A 19151-nucleotide genomic window follows, 5' to 3' on the forward strand; every position below is an offset into this window, starting at 1 on the left:
GTTACCCAGCAAAACATCTAATTTATAAGTACGAACCTGTAGTAGGTGTCTTTCCCAAAAAATTTGATTTTAGCTACATGCATAAGTTTTGCCATACATATTACCAGAGAGTGGTATGCTGCTTGCTAGCAATAAATTGCCCGACCGAAGCCCATGAAGCATGGGTTGGGTAGTCCATTTTCCCTATCGTCATAACCATATCAGTATAACTTTTAAATCTAAAATTTTAACATCAATTTCTTGTTGAAAAATTTACCTTCGTATGACGAGGACCGTCGTTTCTAGCGCAAGACCAGCTATACACAATAGCACTCCCTTCTTCTTTTTTTGTGTAATTCAGTGGCTCTTTGCAGTTAAAATTTTGACATTTTTTGCCATAAGCCTTTTCAACGAGAGCGGTCAAGCTGTTCAAATTGACGATAACCAGGGAGGAATTCAGGATTTCTTCTGTTAATGATCCGGGGTTCCTGATGTCGGCTGGTGCCTTTCGAATTTAATAGCGGATTTATTAACTGAACTGAATGAATTAAACTCTGTAAAAATTTTATACGTTTTCTTCTATGATCAAATCATCTAAGGACTCATCCATAGCTTCATCAGGTGGCATTTCCCCCTATATTGAATAGACAATATAAACAAACTATCTGGCATAGGTAAATAATATGTGACTATCATTACATCATCTTCTTCAGTAAATTCATTAAAAAATTTAGTGCATCATTTTCATTTTCACGTCTTATTATAAGAAAAATTAGTTGCATTTCAAACCAAATACACAAATATTAGCTTACTCTTCGACCTCTTCGTCTTCAGCATCTACTATGTCACATGGGACCTCAGTTACGGTGTCTAACGTATGTGGGTTATCCACAAAAACGTCTTTTGCCATGCTAAAAAAATATATAAACTATGAGGCTTCTAGTAAAATGTTTCATTATGTAAAGGAAATAATTACATAGGTGACTGCCAAAGTTCATCTAAATTTATCCTGCATCTTTTCGCTTTTGGAGTAGAGAAAAGTCTCTTTTGTTTCCCTGGGGACGGTGTTGATCCCATTGGAGATTCTATTGCAGGGCCATATTTTATTTGTGAAGACGGTGATGGTTTGGGATTTGCTTTACGTATAAAAATATATTTAGTAATATGTTGGTTTTTGCTTAGTATCAACAAACCTACCTTCTGAATAATTTAAATACGTTTGAGAAACCAGGTGCTTCATGTATGTATGCTCAGTACTTGTAGAGGCATCGAAATAACCCACATTTTCAGTTTGCATAGAAAAATCGAGGGTGTACGCAGGATCCTTTAAAGGGTCACAAAAACCTTTCGTTTGGCTTGCTTTTGTTGCTACTTGTGCAACAGTTTGGGCTGATGAGTGCACCAAAACCGTCTTCACGGGCAAATTACAACTAATAATTTAACAAATATTATATAAAATAAAACTGTGTAAGGTTAGAATGAGCTTTAAATAAACATAAAAATTGTGTAATAAAACTTCTGCAAATTTTTCATTTGAAAAACCAAGTTTGTCCCTCTCAAGGCACCATCTTTCAAAATGTTCACCAATATGAACATTTAATGTGAAAGTGTGGTGTCTTGGTTGAAAAACATTTAGTGAATGTAGAAGAAAGTATCCACTCGGTTTGAATGAAAGCTGGTAGCTCAATGGTGAACCAACCTGGCATGATCCAAATTTAACATCTACCCATTTCTGTGATGGTGAATTTCCAGATTCCAGAAATGAGGCTAGTGGTTCATCAACTTTTCGTAGTTTTCCTATCAATGCTGTGTTCGCTTCAACCAAATCATTTTGGCTCCGTTTTGATTTTCTGGCATCATAAATTTTACAACCTATTGATTCATTTTTGCCACCAACTTTTGGATTTCTCCAATCCTCATCCATAACATTGAAAGTTCCGATGGATGATCCTCTGCGTCTATTCCAGGCTTGTGGCAGTTCTGTACATGTCACTTCGGGAGGGGCTTCTGAGTATCCTTTTTTCAAAACTTGCAACAATTTTAACAATGCCAACACATGGTTACATGTTTTTCCTTGCCCATTAGGGCATCCACAGTGACAGTCCTTGATTTCTGCAGTTGATATTTTAAAGGCAGCTAAGACTCGATAAGGGGCTTGAGATTTCTTCCGGATTCTTTAACAATTTGCTTTAACATAGCACATATCCAAATTACTGGAGATTATGAGAAACGCTTCAGCAATCAGGCTTTAAAACATTTAAATAAATATGTGGAAGAGCAAAGACTTACTTTTTGGCACATGAAACGACAGAAGAGGGTACAATGTAAGATTCAATAAAAAACTTGTCGCTACGTGTGGAATTTCTCTTAACTTTACTATGCATCTGGTGGTAGGATTTTACTTTACCTACCTAACCCAACCAACACTTGATTCTGACTAATTAGGCCACGGGGTGTTCGGAAAAAATAGTGAAAAAATTCTTAACCCGCCGCAAGTTGGTTAAAAAAATTTGAAAATTTGAAAATTGCATGTACTTACCGCCATTAAGACCGCTACGCGCCTAAACATTCTGCCCTCGATCTTGAAAAACTACCCGGGGGGGGGGTAAATATAATAATGACTCGCGACGGAAATCAAGGAGCACATACTGCGGAAATATAGCTATGAAATTTTAAACACCCACTGAAACATTTAGAATTCTCATACCAGGATAGAAAAATATTTGAAGCAAGCTCCAATTTTAAAAATAAACAACGATATTTTGCTAAATTGCGTAGATTATTTCGGAAGTAAATGAAGATAAACCACAATATTTTGGAAAAGGCGTAACATTATTTGGGATGATAAACAACATATTTTGGAAAGGCGGTCACTTATTTGGAAAATTATATAAAATTTGCTTAAAATGTGGCACTTAGCGTTACCCGAGAAACACCACATGGAGGTGGCCACACGTCGTTTCTCATGGGGAGTTTTGTTTATGCAGGTCCCCTTGCCTACTGCCGTATATATTTACTGAAATTCCACCAAATCTCGTAAAAATCGGTAAATAATAAATTAATTAAGATGACTCAATCCGAGAACAAAAATATCTAGTAGCCCCATCCAAATATTTTATAAGTCCTGAATGAATATCATATGAATAAAATCTACCCTGATTTTCCGGTTTTTTCATGTAAATGTAAAGATCTGCAACCTTACGTTCGTCCTGCCTTGAGCAATCTTTCCAACGAATGATTCGCCAAAAATTGTATTCCGATATTCCATTCAATATGCAGAATGCTACAACTTGCATTCTTTTTACATATGTGCATTCGTCAAAAAATGCACACAATATGTTCAGGAACGCTGCTAAAATCAGATACATCCTTTCCATTTAGCAACCTTCGCATCGCTGCAACGCGATTACTTTTGAAAGCCATAATTATCAACTTTATCTCAATAATTTTTATTTTTACAAACCGTTAATCCTTTTCAATAAATGGTTTAAAAAAAAAAAGATCTAGATCTACCTTTTATTGTGGGCAGAAGCAGGTTCGGTAAGGTTTTTGGTTTGGATAGCTTAGGATTTCACTTCACGTGGAGAAAATGAATTTTTGTTCTAGATTTAAAACATCCAAACCCACCGCCGGCACAATGGTTGTCATATTAACGTGGCAACCTTCTTCTTTGCCATGGCAACGGTTCGCGCATGCGCGAACCGTTTTTAAGTAACAGGTGACCTTTTAAGACAATTCTTTATTACTCATCAGACGCGTTTGAGCGAGCTAAGCGAGAGGTTTAATAAAACTCAATTTTGTGGCATTATTTTGTTGGGAAGAGACATTTCTGGTGGGAAGAAACACATTTTTGGTGGGAAGCATTTGGTTTTGTGGCTGGCCAATTTTCAAAAATGGAAAATCCAACTTTTGAAAACCCTAATTTTGAAACTGCGGAACAGTTTTTCCACAGTATTTCGTTAAAAAATTGGGGTGGATTTTTTCCATGTATGAACGAAGAGTTAAGGGCCAAATCTGAAAGGGACGCTAAAACTCTGGTGATTTCATTGGACTTGGTTCCAAGCGTTACTTCTTTCAATGAAAGAAAGATCGCTTGTACTTGCGGAAATAAATCCGACGATGGAATTATCGATGGATTTCTTGTGGGGGTGTTTAACAACCAAAGTCGGTTTGGATACGTAATCCGATGTTCCACTGGGCAATCTCGAGCCAACAAGCGAAAGGCTTTAAGGGCATCGAGGAAAAAGGTTCCCGATCATTTGGTTTCCGAGTGTGTGAAGGCTTTAGTCCCCTCCAAAAACACATGGTTCTATAATCAAAATTTGTCGGTTACCGACAATCTTTTCCTCGTTTTCCTTTGGGTTTGTAAAATGAGCGTCACTGACGCTACAACCCATAGTGAATGTTCCTCACGAACAGTTGTGGATTATTTTTCCATGTGTCGTGAGGTAACGGAAATTGTCATTTCTAATAGGGCCGACAAAGTCCAGATTGGAGGACCAAAACTGTTTGTGGAGGTGGACGAAACCTACCTTCATACTCGCAAATACAACCGAGGGGCGGAGTTAGCCGGAGAAACCATTTGTATCTTTGGAATTTATTGCCGGGATACAAAAGATGGTCTATTTTTGAAAGTCAAAAATAAGTCCCGTGCTGTTCTGTGGACGCAAATGGCAAAATATATAGCCCCTGGGTCCATCATCGTGTCTGACGGAGCCCCTATGTACATGAATTGTACGTTAATGGGCTTTCGGGAGCACCTTACCGTGCTTCATAAGTACGAGTTTGTCAACTCGGAAGATTCTCGCGCCCATACGAACAACATCGAGAACCGAAATAGACACGTGAAGGATGCCATTAAGTCCCACAGACAGACAGGTCATTAAGTAGCTATATGGCTTCTTATTGGTACCGATGCCTATTTTTCAAGGACCAGGAAGGAAACTGGCTTCCTCCTGGAACCATTTTTGCTCGGTTCTTGGAAGACGTAAAGTCTTGCTACCCTGGACTGGGCAAAAAAGGCCTTGAATTAATTGAAATCGGGGTCTCGGAGGAAGAGCTGGCTACTCTCGATCCCGAGGCAGAACCAGCATTTTTAATTGCTGGCCAAAACGAAGAAAACACTGCCGAATTCACTGACGAATAAGGCAACGTTTTCTTAGTTTTTGGCAGTAGGCAAGGGGGCCTGCCTTATCAAAACTCCCCGGTTGGGTTATAGCGGCAGTAGGCAAGGGGGCCTGCCTTATCAAAACTCCCCGGTTGGGTTATAGCGGCAGTAGGCAAGGGGCCTGCCTTATCAAAACTCCTCATGAGAAACGACGTGTGGCCACCTTCAAGTGGTGTTTCTCGGGTAACGCTAAGTGCCACACTTTACTGCATAGCCATCGGTATAAACAGTTTTGCAGTTAATAGTGTATAATTTTTTAATATACACTTCCTTCCAACATATTGAGGCCTTTTTAAAATATTGTTGTTCGCCATCATTTGCTTCCCAATACTTGGCCGCCTTTTCAAAAATATTGCTAATTATCTTCATTTACTTAACAAACAATATTATGCCTTTTCCAAAATATTGTGCTTTATCTTCATTTACTTCCCAAATAATGTTACGCCTTTTCCAAAATATTATTGTTTATCTTCATTTACTTCCCAAATAATGTTACGCCTTTTCCAAAATATTATTGTTTATCTTCATTTACTTCCCAAATAATGTTACGCCTTTTCCAAAATATCATTGTTTATCTTCATTTACTTCCCAAATAATGTTACACCTTTTCCAAAATATTATTGTTTATCTTCATTTACTTCCCAAATAATGTTACGCCTTTTCCAAAATATCATTGTTTATCTTCATTTACTTCCCAAATAATGTTACGCCTTTTCCAAAATATTATTGTTTATCTTCATTTACTTCCCAAATAATATTATGCCTTTTCCAAAATATTATTGTTTATCTTCATTTACTTCCCAAATAATGTTACGCTTTTTCCAAAATATTGTGGTTTACCTTCATTTACTTCCGAAATAATCTACGCAATTAGCAAAATATCGCTGTTTATTTTTAAAATTGGAGCTTCCTTGAAATATTTTTCTACCCTGGTATGAGAATTGTAAATGTTTCAGCGGGTGTTTAAAATTTCATAGCTATATTTCCGCAGTATGTGCTCCTTGATTTCGGTCGCGAGTCCTTGTTATTATATTTACCCCCCCCCCCCCCGAGTAGTTTTTCAAGATCGAGGGCAGAATGCGTTTAGGCGCGTAGCGGTCTTAATGGCGGTAAGTACATGCAATTTTCAAATTTTCAAAAAAAAATTTCACCAACTTGCGGCGGGTTTAGAATTTTTTCACTATCTTTTTCGAACTCCCCGTGGCCTAATTAATCAGAATCAAGTGTTGGTTGGGTTAGGTTAGGTAGGTAAAGTAAAATCCTACCCATCAGGTAGTATGCATCAATGTATACCTCCGATAAGACAGGAACGTTCACAAGCGAATTTATATCCAGTAATAGGGATAATAGTAGCTGAATTTTCTGTTGGTACCGCATTATTTGCCAACTGGTTCATATTTCGCGCCGCGAATGTCAAAAAATCTAAAAAACAACCGAGGCTTAGACCGTCAAGATCGCGATAACACGGGCACGTTAAACTGATAAAATTAGAAATCATTATGTTAAAAATTGAATACCTGTAGCGAAAACCCATGATTTAATATGCAATAATACCGCAAAAAAGAAATCGTACCCCTAAACTAATTTGTATAATTTATAATTAATCTCAAAGTTTAATATACTGCCATAGACTTTACATTAGCTCCATTTTTTTTGACTGCACCCCTCCCCGACAGAGTACGCTAAGTACTCAGTGCAGCTCGTGCGCCAATTTTAAATATTGTCTATAGCGGCGATTTAAATCGTTCGCGACGAAAGAAAAAACACAAGAAACTGTTGCACGAAATCGGTGTTACTTCTCACCTCTGTTTTCGATGCATAAAAAAAGGTGGAGGGGTTTGGAGGAGATAAGGATGGCGACTGGCGGAACATAAGCCGGGAACCTTGTTGCCCTTAGTTGTCGTCTGCAACGGCTTCTGCTGAGTCGTTGCATTCACCCATGGAGGCACTAGGCACTGCCAGATCCAAGGAGTAGAAACTCCAAGGAATCTGGGAGCCATGTTGCATCCCCCGCTCTTTAGGAACTGTTTTTACATATATTTTTTCTATATGCAAAATACTGAGTAATAAAAGGAACAAAGGTTACCCCGAGAAACCTAATACTGTTTAACAGGGGTTATCACAATTTTTTTTCCAGTATTGACTGGGTCCTTTCTTTCCGTGGATCTGGTTTTGCGCCCATTGGCGTATCAAAATAGATCTGTCGATTGATCTCGCGTCCTCCCTCGGCCATCTAAAATTATACGGTTTAGTAGTTTCATTTATGGGCTTGGGAGATAAAATTACTAGGGAAAACTGTGATTGGCTCTCGGGCAAACGAGAAATGTTCCCTGGTTAGGTTAGCTATATTATTTTTCTTGAGGTAAACCTGGACCTCGTATAGCGACCGTAATCTTTTATTTAATTACAATTAACAGGGTTCATACGAACATGGAAAACAGGGAAAACCTGGAAATATCAGGGAAATTCGTGTAGAGGAAAAAAATCAGGGAAATATCAGGGAAAATTAATTTTTTTTCCAAAAAATCAGGGAAATTAAATAAATTGAAACAAATACACTTCAGTGGGACCCATAATCTAATTTCGTGCACGAAAAAAATCGATGTTAGTTGTCTCAGTGGAGAGAAATATATTTCTTCTGAGCTCGCTTCGCTCGCTCAGCAAATTTTTAACTTATAATTTAAAATTAATCCAGTTCAAATGAATGTTTTGTTTTTGATTTAAAACGGCATCAGTTGCTTTGAATTCTGTAATTAAATTTCGCCGTAGACCTTTTATGAGGTGACCTTTCCTTTGACTGGAAATATCTAAGACCATAGATTGGGTTAAATTACGACACTGACCTTCAAAATATCTTTTAAATCGGTCATTTCTGAAAACATTTCATTTCAAGTGGCCCTTTTTTATAGCTTAATTAGACTTAATTTGCCCCTATTTAGTCACTTTTGCTTACTATTTCTAAACTAATTAGTCACTTATTCAACAAAAATTGAGCGTATGAGTGAGTATCAGCCCTGGTGTATGGAATTCTGTATTTTGGTCCTACCTACCTAACAAAGAATGGTAAACAAATAATATTTATTTCGTAACCAAAGCTACTGGCAACCACAAAGGCATGAGCCCAAATAAAATGTGGTTTTAGGGATAGTCTGATTACCTTATTTGAAATTATAAATCTCCTCGAATGTAAAAAATGCACCTGGAAATTTATAAGAAGTACTCTGGAAAACCTGGAAATATCAGGGAAATTGGGTTTGGAAATTTCGTATGAACCCTGATTAATCTTAGTTTCTTTATAATAATTTTTGTATCCCCCAACATCATTGGTTATAAATCTGTAATTAGCATCTACTACTGCCATAACGACAATAGAATTGGTGGACTATTTTTTAAAAAACTATGTATATTAAAATTCCATTGTCTCGGCACTTGCCCTTCAAGAAGTTTTCCCATTTAGTAATTACTTTGTAGTTATGGTAAACAGAGCCAGTTTTTTTGGGGCTTCGTCTGCGGTTTACATGTAATATAATTCCTGTTAGTAATGTCTAATGGGTGGTCTTTCAAAAATTATTAATACCTATTGCAATAATACTATGTTAAATGAAATTATGATAACTTTGAAAACTTAACAGCAATTAAATAAGAAAACAAAATGTATGCTTCGCCTCAAGCAAATAAACAATTAGTAATTTTTTGTCCAATTGGGAAAATATTTTATTATCTTAAATTGTTTTATTTCATTTTTCTTGAAAATAAACTTGAAACGCCGTCACCGTCCACCAATCCATCCTCTAGGGACGGTCTAGAGTCCTCCGTTGGTTGTTGGAATCTTGGTCTCTTTTGACCACTAGACCATCTTGGTGGTGATGCCATTGATGGTACGGTGATTGTGAATTCCTGAGGTTAGGAAGGTGCAACAGGAACTCCGGAAGGGAACGATGTTGTTACATCCATCGATTCCACGAAAAGGTTTAGAAACATCTCCCCCCGCGCTCGGTTCTCAGGTCCCATAGCTGCACCTAACAACACGCACACCCACTTATTTATTACATTTTCATTCTCTTTATTTATAAATCAAAGTTTCATATATTATATAAAATTGGACTTCGTGGCTTGAAACTATCCCAACTCGAAATTGAATGCTAGGTTAGTCTATGGTAGATCCTGAAAAAAAATAGGCGTATGCTAAGTTATTCTATGCTAGATCCTGAATGATTGGTCTATGCTCGTTTATTATATAGTTGATCCTTATGCTAGGTTATTCTAGTTGCATAGGCGGAAGAATCAGAGTTTGTGTTATGTTTAGAGCATTTAATGAGCACGAAAATCTGGTTTTTCATAGAAATATTACCACCGGTTTTTCATACGAGTATTGCTAAAATACACATGAATATTCATAAAAATACTGGCCTTTATATAACACAAGCTAAAAAAACAACAATTTTACCATGCAGAAGTGGATTATTAGAAATTAACACTGAATTTCAAACAAATAATACTAAATTACACGTGATTTATATACAATACATGCAAAAGTTATAGCAGATTACTACTAAAATACACATGAATATTCGTTAAAATACTGGCATTTATATAATACTACCTAAAAACAACAATTTTACCATGCACAAGTTGCTTATTAGAAACGAATTCTCTAAAGTACACATGAATATTGACTAAAATACAAACTCGTGTTTGAAGTAAAAATCCATCGAAGCATTTTTGATCAACTACGAGACATCTCATCGAAACGAAAACGATAATTTACAATTCCTAAAAACCCATAGGAATACATGGGAAAATGAATAAACCATCGAAACGAAATCAGTCGCTTAGGATACATTTTATCGAAACGAAACGCATCATTTGAAATACATTTCAAATTGTTAAAAACGTTGAGTGAAATTTAAGCTAAGTTTATCAAAACTATTCTGTCTCACCCAAAACACTCTTAATTTCGGAAAAATTTCACACCGATTAAGAATTTGGGATACATTCTTTAACGGTGCATACTCCAGCTAAGGGTGGGGATCAATAGCGATCTTGAGGGCTTAACAAAATGATTGTAAAAATAACTCTCTCTGACACGTTGAAGGAAAAACTCCCTCCAGCATTTCTTTGATCTACCGTCTTTGGTTTAACAGTAGAAATCATACCATCTCGAATAGTGACAGTCCTTGTTGAAAGCTTAAAGAGGCAGGATAATGTCCTTAGTTTTGAAAATGATTTCAATGCGTTCATGGCGGCTTACTGCCCTTTCCAACTAGTGTTAATTCTATTGTGGTATATTTTTTTTTTTTTTTGCTTGAAGGGGTTTGGGAGGGGGGTGGACTATGTTCAGCCTTTGGTATTCTTTTTAAGAATCTTTTAGTGCAATTCAGGTAAAAACATCTTCGCTTCCGATCCCGTGATTACCTAGCAGGCGGATACCATAAAATCCACAAGATAAGGACATGGCGTATTTCTAGTCTTTTCGAAACAAAGCAAAAGCTTTGGGATAACCAAAGAGGCCACTGGGCTTGCTGATTGGAAAATATCGGTTGCAGCCTTAAACGGCTCCAGCAAAGCGTGCATTTCCTTGAGGATATGAATATCATTGTGTTTTGGTAAGGGCAGTCCTTTACGGGTTTGCTTAATTGTTATTTTTAACACTTCTAACATGTCAGGCTAAAAGAAAAGAAAGAAAAAACAGTAACTCACGGGAAAAAAAATAATTAAGTATAAATAATTAACACATTTACAATTTAAAGCCTCTCCACAGCCATGAAGAAAGAATTCTACCTTGTCAAGCCAACTTGTTTAAGGTATATTTTTCCTGGTGACATTGATTTGAAGAAGATTGTCCTTTTGGAGAGCGACGAAGTCAATTTATCCATTGGTTTACCTTTGATCTCATTCTGTTGGATTTTTTGCATTTTTTCAAGGATGCATTTTCTACAAGTTGCAGTGAGTGAGCAACACATCATTGCTTTTCCAATTGGTTTGTGGAAAATCAATGTCACTATGTTCAACTTGAAAGTCCTCCTCATCTACAAAGTCTGATTCTTGTGCTTCCCCTCGTTCCAAGTCAATTGGTTGTTCATTTTCAACTCCAAGAAAAATATCTGCCAGATATATCACCAGATTCAATTTGGGTCACCTTCTTCGATGCAGTTTTATTAGCCTAATTTACTGCTAAACTATGTTTGCAGCATTGTCGGCACAAGTGGAGTAAATCTGATAAGGATAGTATTTAAAAACAATATAAATTTTGAAATAAATAATTTAATAGTATTATTATAATTAATGATTTACTTTTTATGATCTATCCCAGAATTGTTTAAAACATCATTAATTTTCGTTAAAATGTTTACACCAATATGATCCTTTGGAAAATGGACAAAAGAGACCAGTTGGTTTTGAAAATAAATTTTTTATCAATTTACTGCATCCTCACGCCAAGCACGGACTACCTCATCCTACTACTCCACAAATCAAGCGTTAAGTGCAGTTGTTTGCTCCCCAAAAATAGGAAGATATTCTATAAAGTATGAAAGATTAAATCTAAGCATACATTTTATAACTCATCTGATAAGTCGTACCTTTAATTGTGGCATAAGGTTGTTGTAGACAATCTCAATGTCCCTTATCATGGTTCGACGACTTGGAATGTCAACATCTGGAGCAGCAGTGTCCATCATACCTCATAAACCTTCGCCATCCTAGCTGCTAAACGGTAGGCCAACATCTGGAGCAGCAGTGTCCATCATACCTCGGAAACCTTCACCATCCACGCTGCTAAACGGTAGGCCATCTTTGGCTATCATCAAAACTAATTTAGTACGCATTTTTTTGGTTATCAACAGATTTCCGATTGAAGTCTGTTGGTACAATGCTCTAATGGTCTTTTTTGGTTTTTGCGGCGAAACACATGACCCTTATGCTTAGACTAACCAAATTGAGTTTTGTTAACATTAGCTCGTAACTAATGAATAAATATCACGTTGTAACCCTCCATAGATAATTTCTAGATAAAGGAACAGATACTCGAGGGCCATAAAACAAGTAAAAGGAAAATATAACTTACTGTTTAAACCCAGTGAGAACTAATAATTTTATAAGGCCTTGCTCAACTCTTTTAGTGTTGTTTTATGTTCTTCCATTTTCTACAGGATAATAATAACAAGGAAGGATTAATAACAAACATTGATAATGTTGTATTTTTATCTGACATTTAGTTATATATATATTTATATATATACTTACTAAGAATATAAATACTAAGAATTACTTGTAATTTATTTCTTTAAAATTTAACTTCTCTTTCAAATCCAATAAGCCTTCATGAAGGACGTGTTCAATTGTTTGTTTCGTTTGTTTTTGTGCCACTTCTTCGACTGGCGTATCTGAACAGGCGCGCAGGAACGTTTTTCATTTGGGGGGGGGGTACAGAAGTGGCAAACTTTGGTATGGTGTCATTCAGCCTCCAATAGGGTGTTTCCGCGAGAGTAAAAAGGGAGAAGAAATAGGGGGCGAAAACCGGTTTTCAGGGGATGTCAACATGGCGTCCTAACGTGGCCAGAGCGGGCAACCGGCAAGGGGAGAGGAAAGGGGGTAGGTAACTTGACGTCACGCGCAAAGACCCTATACCCTATGCCCCTAGCCATTGAATTCCAATTTCCAAGTTAACAAGTACAACCCACTGGTCCCCTGATATCAATATGCCAATTTTTTTATATAAAAATATATAGCCTTTCTCGGCCCCTCCCTCCCATCTACTACACAAGTAAATTATTCGGTATGCTCATCCCTCCATGCTAAATTGACTGAGTCTAATTTGATACTATTTTATGCATTTATTTCGATTGATATATTTTACCAAACACGCAAAAACTCGATAGTCATTATTTACAAATTCTTCCATCACAACATTTAGATCTATATTGTCCGAGCGCTTTGGATATACATTTAAACGCAGAGATGGTTTAATCTTGTTTGTGTCATGGTGCTTCGCAGGTATGTCTTCAAACGTCTTAACATGGAAAATGATCGTTCAGCACTAGCTGATGTAGCTGGGATTACTATCAGGTTTTCTAGCAGTCCCTCAACGTTGGGAAACAAGCTTCTAGTCTCATTGTGAAAAGATTTTAGCTTTTGGCAATAGCCATCGACGGTCATCTTTTCGTTATTTTCAAGCAATCTCGAAAGCATCTTTAGCTCTAATTTAATTAACTGGATGTCAATCCCATGCTTCTCGATGACACTTTTTGTGCAATCATCCCAGTTATCAGGCATTCTCAGAGCGCTATCCATCGCCATGTATTCATAAAAATCTGGCTGGTCAAATCTAGGTTGAAGTTGTGTACACATTGTGTCTAAAGCTTCGAAATAAATGGATCTATGAACAACCTTGATATCTCTATCTTCTCGAGGCGCTGCATCGGCCCTCGCAGACAGTTGACGGTTGTCCAAACGCCTTGGTACTTTCCGTTGCCAACTTAAAGCTAGTGGGACAAAACCGTACTCTTCAATCTTCTTTTCTGTACTGATCCACAAATTCTCAAACTCTTTCTCGTTGCGGATTGACTTAAAATAATTTGAAACAGTGTCAACTGCTTTTTTTGCACCTACTACAGTTTCAGCAGCTTTCTGTAGCGCGATGCTTAGTCTCTCTGTCGGTTCAAATTCTGGAAATCGTATGCCTATCGTTGTGTATTTTATCGTTGTGTATTTAGTTCTTTTATTTCGCCTAGACTTTGTTATGGTGTGATATGCCTGACATAAAGCGTGTTTTTCATTGGTCTTTTTCAATACAATTTTAGATGAACCTTTTTTTCAAAAAGTGGGCTTTTTTTTCTTCTTAGATAATCAGGATAAAAAGTTGGCAGTTTTTATCTCTTATTTCCGGTTATTCTTAGCTATCGTTTGACGGGCCCTTCTACCTTTTCGTAATTTCACTATTGCCTTATCAGCTGAATTATTGGTCACAGGGCTTGAACACTTTTTTGACTCTAGACGTGAGCGCTTGCACTTTTGTAGAGGCTCTTGCCGTTTCCTCTTTCTCACTTCCTTTTCCATATCTAGTTGTTTTTTCGTTTCTATGATCTACCCAAATGCTGGCAAAGACCCGCGGCGTAGCATCTTCGCTGAAAAGAGGCTTTTTTCCCGCGATTTATCTGCTTACCGCCTGTGAATTTGGCTACAAGAGACATATAATTTTCCGCCGCGTTACTGGTGTCGTTTTTTATAAGGCGATGAGCTTTCACCGCTAAATTATTTATCGCGGATGTAATTTTGATAATCAAATCTCTCGGGAGAGTTTGCATTTGGTTTTTCCCGTGGATTTTCTTGCAAAAATAAGCTCTGCAATGAGTGTGATTTCCAAAGACGTGTTTCGGGACAATTTTTAAATCCGTGATCAAATCCTGAACAGTGTCTTTATTTTTAGCAGCATGATATATGGCGCCTTTGACTCCATTGGGCAATTGCCTTATTCTGCCTGGATTAAGGAATCTTTTGTATTCGGCGGATATGGCTGAGCACTTGTATAGCTGTTTGGTTAAGTTTTTCACAGCGTGGTTGGTGCATTAAATTTTAGAAACTTGCGGTCCGTAGGATACGCTCTCCAAAACTTCTTGTAAACACGTGAATCTCGAGAAAGCTATAATTGAACTGTTTATTCAAGAACTTGAATAAACCACGGACACGAAATCAGTCGTTTACGTGACATTTTACTGACACTAAACGTGTCATTTGAAAAACATTTCAAAAGATTAAAAACGTTGAGTTAAATTTTAGCCAAATTTTTGAAAATTAATCTATGTTTCACAAAAAAAAACTGACGGCCAACTAAAATCTTCTTTGGAATCCGCAATATTCATCAGACGGGAAAGAATCTCTAATTTTTTAGTAATACGCAGCTTGGGATTGGTAAACGCAGGCCGGAAGGAAGTATATTTGAGGTCCATCTCATAAAACGCCTATAGAGCTGTTTCAGAGGGGGTAATGGCTACGTCACTAATGGCCATAGAGAAAACCCTCATAAAATGGCCGCCCTACACTCAAAGGCAGGCCCAATTTTCGTAGCAGACGAAATTTTTCCCTCACTGAAATAGCTCTATATGCAATGTATCTGTACCTCCTATGTAAATTTGAAAGTTGAATTTCAGCGTTGACTGAGCGTAGTGCTTGACAAGAAGAATCAGATTCAGCCTAACGTAAATCAACCTCAATTTCTCGGTAGAAAATGGTGAAGAAACTCACCCCCACCCCCTGGAATGACTTTCAACCTAATGTAATAGAGTATTTAACAATAAATAATACTTTTGAATAGTTACTTGTACCGGTTCTCTAATCACTCCCGCTCTTGGATTACAAAATTCCCAATAATGCATTTCTAACTCCTCTCGGTCGAGGCACTTAGAATAAAAGCGTTAATTTTCCGTAATACTGCTGCCTTCGGTTACTAATGCATTTCGCAACAACAATATTCTGCCGCAAAATTCATAACATCGCAATAACCGCAAATACACCTTAGAAATTTTCATCCTTATTTAGTGCTGCTGTTATTATCATATCATTCGCTCTTGACTTACCATTCATTATATATATAAGAAACAATCACAGGCTTAATATTCCTATTCATACGTTCAGTGAAGACATCTCGGACCTCATCAAGATCTTTGTTTTGAGGCATTACATCCAGTTTTCGCATTATTATTTCCAACGCTATTGCATCGTCCGGGCACTTAAATAATGAAAAGAGTCTTTCCACTCTGGATTGCTGTACTGGCTTGAAATTATGGTAGATGCTTTCAGTTATTATAATCTAAATAAAAACAAAACTAATCGAAGTATACCTTTGATTACTGAGGATTTCACTCTGAAGTTCAGAAGGGACAAACTCTTCAGCAAAACGCTTTGCCATGTGCTGCAAAAGTTTATCTTTTAAATTCACAAGATAAGGACATGGCGTATTTCTAGTCTTTTCGAAACAAAGCAAAAGCTTTGGGATAACCAAAGAGGCCACTGGGCTTGCTGATTGGAAATTATCGGTTGCAGCCTTAAACGGCTCCAGCAAAGCGTGCATTTCCTTGAGGATATGAATATCATTGTGTTTTGGTAAGGGTAGTCCTTCAGGGGTTTGCTTAATTAATTGTTATTTTTAACACTTCTAACATGTCAGGCTAAAAGAAAAGAAAGAAAAAAAAGTCACTCACGGAAAAACAATAATTAAGTATATATAATTAAAACATTTACAATCTAAAGCCTCTCCACAGCCATTCCTGAAAGAATTTTACCTTGTCAAGCCAACTTGTTTAAGGTCTTTTTTTTTCGTGGTGACCGTGATTTGAAAAAGAATGTCCACTTTGGGGAGCGACTAGGCCAATTTATCCATTGGTTTACCTTTGTGCTCATTCTATTGGATTTTTGCATTTTTCAAGGATGCATTTACTACAAGTTGCAGTGAGTGAGCAACACATCGCTTCCTTTTCCAATTGACTCTTTGAAAATCAATGCCACTATCTTCAACATACCTCCTTATCTACAAAGTCTGATTCTTGTCCTTCCCCTCGTTCCAAGTCAATTGGTTGTTCATTTTAAACTCTAAGAAAACTATCAACCAAGCCACTCCAACATGGTTGAAGCTTCGGTTGCAGGTCGCAGTCATTGCTTTCGTATACGTTACCATCAGAATCATACACAGAATTCGTTCACCTTCGTCGTTGCAGTTTTGTAAGCCTAATTTACTGCTAAACTATGTTTGCAGCATTGTCGGCACAAATGGAGTAAATCTCAAAAGGATAGTATTTAAAGCAATATAAATTTTAAAACAAGTAATTTAATATTATTATTATAATTAAAGATTTACTTTTTATTATGAAAATAAAATTTTTTTATCAATGTACTGCATCCTCATGCCAAGCACGGACTCCCTCATCCTAGTACTCCACAAATCAAGCGTTAAGTGCAGTTGTTTGCCCCGCAAAAATTGGAAGATATTCTTGAAAGTCTGAAGAATTAAAACTAAGCACACATTTTATAACTCATCTGAAAAGTCGTACCTTTAATTGTGGCATAAGGTTATTGTAGACAATCTCTATGTCCCTTATCATGGTTCGACGACTTGGAATGTCAACATCTGGAGCAGCAGTCTCCATCATACTTCGGAAACCTTCACGATCCACTGCTAAACGGTAGGCTACTACTTTAGTATGCATTTTTTGGTCATCAACAGATTCATGAAACCGAGGTTAATTTTCAACTCTATAACAGTGTCAGATATTTTCGCTACCTCTGAGTACTTAACGTAATCGTAAAACCGCCCGAACTCTCGCAAGCTTAATCTTCCAAGCAATCGGGTCTTTTGGGATACTTGTCGTCCACAAACCCTTTTTGGCAAATGTCTTCGCTTTCAGGATCAATTTCCCTCAAGCGTGCAGGATCCTTTTAGCATTTCAGAACTTTGGATCGGTTTTCTTTCACGTTAGTTTTAATAAACCTGGTGCTGGGAGACTTGAAACATACTACTAGACATAGATATAATACCTTTTTATATCTATCTCTTCCTCCCTTTTTTCTTTTACTATTTAAGCCTAAGATATAAAGTTTAAACTCTGAGGCCAAAAAAATATAAGCTTTATTTAAATAAAGAGAAGTATATAAATGCAGAAAAATTTTTTATTTTTAAAATTTAGAAAAATAATTTATTTTAAAAAAATTTACATTTTTAATGGCAGCGATAGGGTCTGCACGAGCGTACGAAATCATTCGAACATTTTGTCGTCCCTGCCCTCGTACACTCGTGCTAGCAGCCAGGGGACTGCTATGAAGGGCGGCGAGAATTCCTGGATGACCGTGTGGGCAAGAGAAAAAAGAGGATTAATAAAGTATTGAACCACTGATAAAAAGAATTAACTTACCAGAACCCTCGACAGTTCAAAGCCAAGAGGCTATAATAAAAATTATAAAATTAAATTTAGATAAAATCATAAAATAATGCATGGGAATAAAGACCCAGTTATTATACACGACCTGCCGAACTTGATTCAGCAGGTTGTGCATAAATGCGTCGTCCGCCACGACCTCGGCGATTACCGCCAGGTACATTGTAATTTGGTAAATAACGCTGTAAATAAATAGGGATTATAGTTTTATGCTTTAATGAAAAAAATTAAATGAAACAAAAGTCTCTGTTGATATTCAGAACATCCTCTCCCGGCCGGGCATTACTAGCCATGGGTAATAAATAGCCGGGAGAGACTGATATGGTGCTGGTGGGCCCATTTGGCCAGTGGGCCACGGGCCTTCACTAAAATAGATCTGACCCGCATGGCAGCAAGTAGCGACACTTCGCTTACTTGGCTGTTGGGGCCCCTTGGCTGGCTTCTTCTTTGCAACGGGGTTAGTGTCAACCCTCGCTGCCGCGCTCTGCGCTGATGCGCCTGGGGTGCCCCCTTTCCGCTGTTGCAACCGTTGCTGTGGCGCTCCGCCACGCCGGGACCTGCTCCTAGCCCCGTCCTTTCCGGAATTGCATGTACAAGTATTTAAACTGCGCGTATGTGCCAAATCAATTAGTCATCGAATATTTATAGGGGTTCCTATAAAACTCGGAAATCGCAAATCAAAAGAGTTTCCCCCCAAAAACTTTACAAAGGGTTTCCTCTGTTAGAACGTAAATTGTACGAATGCCTAGGGGGCTCTTTTCGCTCTGTCTTCGCTCTCTCCTATTAAGTCTAGGCTGAACTTTACTGATAGCACTGTCATGCGAGTTTTCATCGGCGACTTTGCTATCCAGAGGAGAGTCTCCCGTCCAGGGTGGAGTGTACGCTTTCAAGTTAGAAACGTGGGAGACACCTGCGAATTTTTGCGAGGTTTTCTCCTCTAGCCTGTACGTCAACGGGGTTGTTCTTTCCTGCACTACGAATGGGCCGTGAAACCACGACTCGCATCGGAAAGGGTGTGATCAGCGCAAAACAAGGTCGCCACGTCGAAAATACACGTGTCTCCGACGCTTGTCGTAGTG

The 19151-nt window shown here is 37.6% G+C and overlaps 2 long non-coding RNA genes across 2 annotated transcripts; both read right to left on the reverse strand.

Moving 5' to 3' along the window:
* Positions 1-9595: 9595 nt before the first annotated feature.
* Positions 9596-11859, reverse strand: LOC149662820 (uncharacterized). Its single transcript, XR_016368633.1, has 4 exons — positions 11728-11859; positions 11441-11666; positions 10888-11362; positions 9596-10813 (listed from the first exon to the last, which is right to left on the reverse strand). It is a non-coding gene; the product is annotated as an uncharacterized LOC149662820 (long non-coding RNA).
* A 5127-nt stretch (positions 11860-16986) lies between these two features.
* LOC149662821 (uncharacterized) lies at positions 16987-17471 on the reverse strand. Its single transcript, XR_016368632.1, has 2 exons — positions 17191-17471; positions 16987-17129 (listed from the first exon to the last, which is right to left on the reverse strand). It is a non-coding gene; the product is annotated as an uncharacterized LOC149662821 (long non-coding RNA).
* Positions 17472-19151: the final 1680 nt, after the last annotated feature.

The sequence above is a fragment of the Phalangium opilio genome, unplaced genomic scaffold (genome assembly GCF_054372755.1).
Source record: "Phalangium opilio isolate 3A_F unplaced genomic scaffold, DU_Popi_V2 ptg000063l_1, whole genome shotgun sequence".
Lineage (NCBI taxonomy): Eukaryota > Metazoa > Arthropoda > Arachnida > Opiliones > Phalangiidae > Phalangium > Phalangium opilio.